Here is a 6,679-nt window from a genome sequence, read left to right as displayed (position 1 = left end):
TCACACACACACACACACACTTCAAAACAAAAAAGTAACAAGACCATGATTTGGAGGTGGATTTTCCCTCTTTTCTTTCTTTCTTGTCCTCTTTCTTCTGTCTTTTTTACTTTGCTTTGTTGTGATACAAATATTATTTGTCGAAATTTAAGCAAATTAACAATAATACAGGTATAAAAATACTTGGTTTTAGTGTCACTCTTTAAGTTTTGTCCTAAACTCATAAAAATTTGTATGTCTTTCTATTTTAGAATAATTTTGAACGGTGGATTAATTTATTATTGACAATATACCATTTCACACAAAATATTTTATGTTTTATGTGGCTGAAATTCAATTATTTTTGTCTGAATTTCAATTATATGAAACTTCCGACACCACTAAAGTTGTGTCAAAGTAGGGTTTTTAGTTAAATTTTTACAATTTATTTTTTATTAGTTCAACTCATTTTGATTTGTCTAATTCAATTCTTTTTGTTCTATATATTATATATAACTCTAATAAAGAAACAAAATTGATGATTTTAATTTTCACGGGTCAAAGTTGTTCAATAAATTTGGTAGAATAACAACAATTTAGGAAATTTGATGATTTTATTTTTTCCAAAAAATTTAGTAGCTCAATTGTTAAGTACCTAAACTTTTTTTTTCACCTTTCCTTACTCTCATTTTAAAAAAATAAATTTAATTCACCGTCCTCTTAGATTACTAATTTATAGTTTCTTCTCAACCCGTTCAATCATTTAAGCTTCATTCTATACCCCCAAAATGATGATAATGATTATCAGGGGCGGCTCTATGGCTTTGGAAAAAAGGCAATTGTCTTATACCTCAAAATTTGAGAGGTCTCGATTTTTAAAAAATAAATAATAGGTTATAAGTATTTTTTTAAAATATCGAGTATTATTTGTAGAAAATATAAACTTTACATATAAGAGGAAAGAAGTAATAGAAGTTTGACAAATCTTAAAAACTATGTCTCAAAAAAAATTAAATAATTAACTATAATAAACTTCATAAAAAATATATATTAGAATTTAAGCCTTCATTCGAATTTGACTTTAGACAACCGATATATATGCGCCGCGTGATAATTATGGAAAGTTATTCACAAATATAGTGACGTGTGATGTGCATTGGTAAGTTTATATATTATGATGTGATCTAAACGTCGTTTGCATTCATCTTTTCTTTTTATCAATTTGTCATATCAATGGAACTAAATTTTGCATCTTAGCATACAGATGAGACGGCCAACTTCCTTTATAGTGAAAGCAGGAAGAAAGTACTCTTCGTATTATATCAAATTACATTAATTTATTACAATTAGATTATAAATTAAGATATCAATATAAATAAATAATCGCGATAAAACGATAAAAATATATATATTGGAGGGTAGGGAGGTAATGTGAGTTAAGACATCAATGATATCCAAACAATAAAAAACACAACACCATCAAGTGCTTCTTTGAAAACAAACCTCCCACAATAGGACATTCACTTTTTTCTAGAAACTCACCACTATCATCTAAATTCATAAAACAAAAAGAGAGGGAAAAAAAGAGGATATTTGTTGTGGAAAGGGGAAAAAATGGCTTTTTTAGCTTCGAATTTAGTGTAATGTCAAACAATATTTTGCAGTCTCGATAGCAAGTTATTGTAGGGGAATTTCCCCCTAAAATAGATTGAACTAATATCGTATGACCTACGCGTTAATTGTACAGTTATGGACAATTTACAAATTTTAATTTTTATACTATAATGATGGTAGATTGGTAGTATCAAGTTAGGACTTATCATGAGTCCTGATTTGATTACTAGGTTTTCTTTTTGCCTTAATTTATTCTTTTATTTCATTCATTTGTAAAGACTTCGTTATTGAGAAAAAAATATGAAAATGAGCTAGTACTTTGCCTAATTAATTTACTCAAAAAATACTTTCCAATTTGTAAATTGACTGTTCTTTACTTCTTCTTTTTTTAAGGTATAACTTACATATATCCCATAGTGTTAAAGAGTCAATTACATTCTATTCTTATTCTTTTTAAATTACAAAAATCTCTTATTTTTTGAGAAACTCAGATACATAAGTCATCTTCCTTGATACATAGTGATGCCTTTAATGTTGTTGCAGTGAAAAAGGAAAATTAATGAAAGATCTGTTAACAGACTATTTTTTTACGTTTAAAAAGAAAAAAAGTAAATAACGAAAGCATAACTTATGGGAAAACTTTATTGGCAATGTGATTCAATCCTTGGCAAATTGAAACATGTTAGTACAATTCAAAATTCTTCTTCCCATTCTTCCAAAAAAATCTCAATTTTTGAATCAAAATTGTCGACAAATTGTACTAATATAACATGAACGTGTCGATCTCGTTGAGACATTCCGAAATATGAAAAAGTGAGGTGAGGTATGAATGATATAAAAGTGATGGAATTGTTGTTGGTCAAAATACGGGAGTTCGTGGTGGCTTCGGTAAGGGCTTTGAGTCAAGATTCATGAATGACGTCATTGTTGAAAGTGAAAAAAAGTTACGGGAATTGATACAAAGCAAAGAAGAATGTGTAGAAGGATTTCTTCATCACGTTTTTTTGCTTTCAGTAAATTAGATTGTTGATTATTATTATTTTCAATTTTTTGTTGTTCATATAGAAGATGGATGGGAAAATTACTTCGGCGCTCATCATATTTAAGATGCGATGGTACAAAAGCCCAAGAACAGAACCAACACTTCAAAATGTAGAATTTAGTGTTATTATTTAAAAGGCAGCCACTATTTACTCTACATTGAAAATCTTACTCACTTCAGTACTCTAACAGAGTTGGGATTTGGGTGTTAGTTACCTGTTGACTTGTAATGTTTTTATCAAATAATTTTATTTGGTAATGTTCGGTATTTTATTTAAAACCTACCCAATAATTCAGCTATAAATTTAAGTAGAAACATAAAAAATTTAGTAATTAAATTCGATACGATCAATTTTTTAAAATTATTTGAATATTGACACCCTATCCCGAAAAAATATTAGAAGTCTGTCAAACAGAGCTGAGACAATCCCAGTCTGAGCCTTATAGAATAGATTCTGTTCAAGTAAGGTCATGCCAAAAATTTTGTGCAATAAGACTGTATAAAGTTCTACGAAGTGATTATTTCTTGTGATGTGGGATATGTAGAAATGTAGAATATAGCATTTAACAGATTGGTGCATAACAAATGCTGGGCTTAGCCCTGCTGCATACTTGAAGAAACAGAAGCAAATCATATGTCTTCAGCCCATTATTCCGTTGCTTGAGATTTAGTTTGTTGAAGCCCAAAATATTTGCAACTTTCTTTTCCTAATAGCCCAATGTTTTTCCTCAGAAAAATGGTCATTTGCACTTTTGTCCTTATTTCGTGTTGCCTCTGGAGACAAATAACTTTTTTCGCAGAACATAAATTTGTATTTTCACATTATAGTATTCCATAAATTATGCTCCCCACGTCCTAAAAAAACTCATGCCCCACTAGGTTAATTTTGATTGATAAAATCAAAAGATTAAAGATCAACCCATTCAAAGCGTGGGATTAAATGTCCAATGTGTGGAAGATATTTCTATCATTAGACTTTAAGGCTATTTTTATTAAATTTGAAGTGCGTAACAAAAGCCCAAGACCTAGAGCTAGAAATATTCATGTTTACAGATTCAATTGAATTTAATAGCTTTTATTTAAATAATATATTTATATTTAAAAAATATTAAATATATTTAAATATTAAATTTAGAACACAGTTATTATCACTTAAAGTCTAAAATTTAGTATTCATAAAATTGAATTCTGCCTCCACCTCTGTTAATCGAGTAAGTCCCCATAGACATCAGCCATTAGGCATGAATTGACAAGTTTATAGGATTCCCTTCTTGTCCCTACAAATTACTTTCACATATGATAGATGTTATTCAAAGGGGGAAGATAAATATATTTACACACACACCTGCTGGTCTCAACTACAAATTAACTTGATTTTAACATTCGTCTCTGTCGACCCAAAAAAAATAAAATAGAAAAAACCGAATATATAATTTTATTTTTTATTTCTTCAAGAGACTATATTTACTATTTAATTTATAATTTTTTGATCACATGACATTAATTTTATTGCGATAAAAAAAAAAGAAGTAGAGTGGTAAGATTGTGCTTGTTAGGCTGGTAGTTGGCAGGTAGAAAAAGAATATATGATTGTTTTTAACTTTTGACTCATAATTTGTTCTTCCTGCTTCCCTACTCCCCACTCACTAATTTTAACTGTGCTTTCGAAATGAAATCCATCATTTACCTCTTTCTCAACCTTTTCAAAAATATCTGATTGATTTCCAATATTTTGAAGAAATTTAAAAATAGTTTAGCACAAGTAGAAATGTATTGTGGTATAGTGGTTGGATAACTTCATCCTTAACTAGAGATCTTGGGTTCGAATCTGCGTATGAAAAAATTTTGGTTAGTAGTGCCACTCTCTAATTAGCCTTGTAATACAAATTAAATTTAATCGGAACTCTACAAACTAGCGGTGGGAAACAAAAAAAATTGAAATGTTTGGATGGTGCATAATGCATTATTCGACCCACCCTGCAGTTCCTTTATTGTGTCAGCTTCCTTATTGGTGTGAACAGAAATGGCCTTGCCTTAGTTGGTGATTAATAAAGTGCCAATCTAAAATAATGACTTATTTTTTATGACAGAAATGGAGCCCAATTTCCATTATCTAGGTAGCATATTTTATCCTGTAAATTACATTAAATGATCTTGAATTTTTTATTTATGCTTGTTTAACGAACTTTAAGATTAAAAATCAAAAGTTGAAATTGAAGTTTTGTTTATGAAAAAAGTGATGTATTATTCCTTTCTAAGATCATTCTTATAAATATATATATATATATATTCAATTTTTTTTTAACTATATGTAATTATGTATTGTCTAAAGTCTAAACCCAATGCGATCGGTGACCTCCTCATGTTGTTGATAATATAAATCCATGTTTAACTTTATGGTTCAAAATGTAATTAGGGTGAAATGGTGTGGGTCCAAGTTGTATAAAAATCTGTTTATTTTCTTCACATCACAGCTTTTTTCTATGGATGGACTGTCCGCACCACTATTTTGTTTTCTTTCAATTTGCATTGGTTTGTCAAAAGCTTTTTTTGGAACCTCCAAATTCCAAACCAAGTCAAGCCATCCACTTTATCCTTATCTATCAATCTTTTTTGCTTTTCCAACATCACCTCACGTCTCCTTTTTACAACAAATTATTTTACTGTTTAAATCAATGACATATAGATGCAAATGGATGAATTAACCAATAAAGCTTTAATGTATAACAAATTTAATAATTTAATTAAACCACATCCATTTTTAGTGCTGCTGTGCATCGTTTTCAGCTAAGTACATATCATCAAAACAGGGATAAATTTGTTTCTTTTTCTTTATACTAAACTATAAAGACTCGCATATTAATTAAACAACTTATTTGCTTATATAACAATAAATAAGAATACACATTTAAGTTTAACTATTTTCAGAGAAGAAATTTGAACCATTTTCTCAGAGTTTTAAGATAAAATTTTGAACCTTTAGCTATTTTAATCCGATGCGGACAAATGAGCACAACAACCATTATCACCTAAGCTCCATTTGGGAACAGCGGGTGGGCATTAACTTTACGACTATTATCATCACCCTGAGTTGCGGTGGAATAATAAGAATTTAAAATTTTAAGTTAGAGCCTTGAAATCTAAATATAAAAAAAAAATATTTTGAAAGTACTGTTTCCCCATGATGTCCTGTCATGCTCGATCCCAATTATATCAATACGAATATAAAATATCGGATGAAACAAAAATAAAATAAAATTACATCCATCATCTACATTTACATTGTGAAAACGAAAATTACCCATCCGATATGTCAACTCATAAATTCGTGCTTATGCCATTATTTTATGTAAATTTTAATTACTCAACTATGATTGATTAATGTATATTTAGTATATGATGCAAAATAAAAATCTAATGAATAAGGACTTTTAATCATCATTCATTTAAATCTAGTTATAACATATATTGTCCGTGAGAAAATTATAAATTTTTTATGTTAGAATAGAGTATTTAAAATTTATAGGAAGAATTTATAATGATCTAAAGAAAAACGTAATGCCAAATGAATGATTAAATGACAAGCCACATTTGGTTAAAATCAAATTATTAAACATGTCATTAATTTATTTATTTAGGATATTGCATGGGATACAAATAAGTTCCCTTTCCCCTTCCCCACTTTATAATAGCCAATAAACAACTTTAGATAAAAAGACTGGCGAAATGGAAAAGTTGTTTTTTTTTTACTCCTAATTAAAAGTTGTCGTTGGGACAAATTTTTGGCAAAAGTGTGTTGAATAATCTTTTGAGAAAACAATATTTGTATTTCCTTCTTAAAAAGAAAAAGTTCAACAACTTGAAAAACTTAAAGGAATGTCTTTCTTTTATTAAAGAGATAAAAATAAACTTTTAGTCCCTTAGATTTCGGTAAATTCTTTTGATATATTATGCCTCAATACATTTAACCTTCAATTAGTAAAAAAGTGTGATTTCGTTTCCTTTATATAAAAATTTTATTTTATTTGAACTATTTTTAGACCT

This window comes from Solanum dulcamara, chromosome 11, assembly GCF_947179165.1.
Source record: "Solanum dulcamara chromosome 11, daSolDulc1.2, whole genome shotgun sequence".
NCBI classification, from domain to species: domain Eukaryota; kingdom Viridiplantae; phylum Streptophyta; class Magnoliopsida; order Solanales; family Solanaceae; genus Solanum; species Solanum dulcamara.
This window is presented reverse-complemented; position numbering follows the sequence as displayed.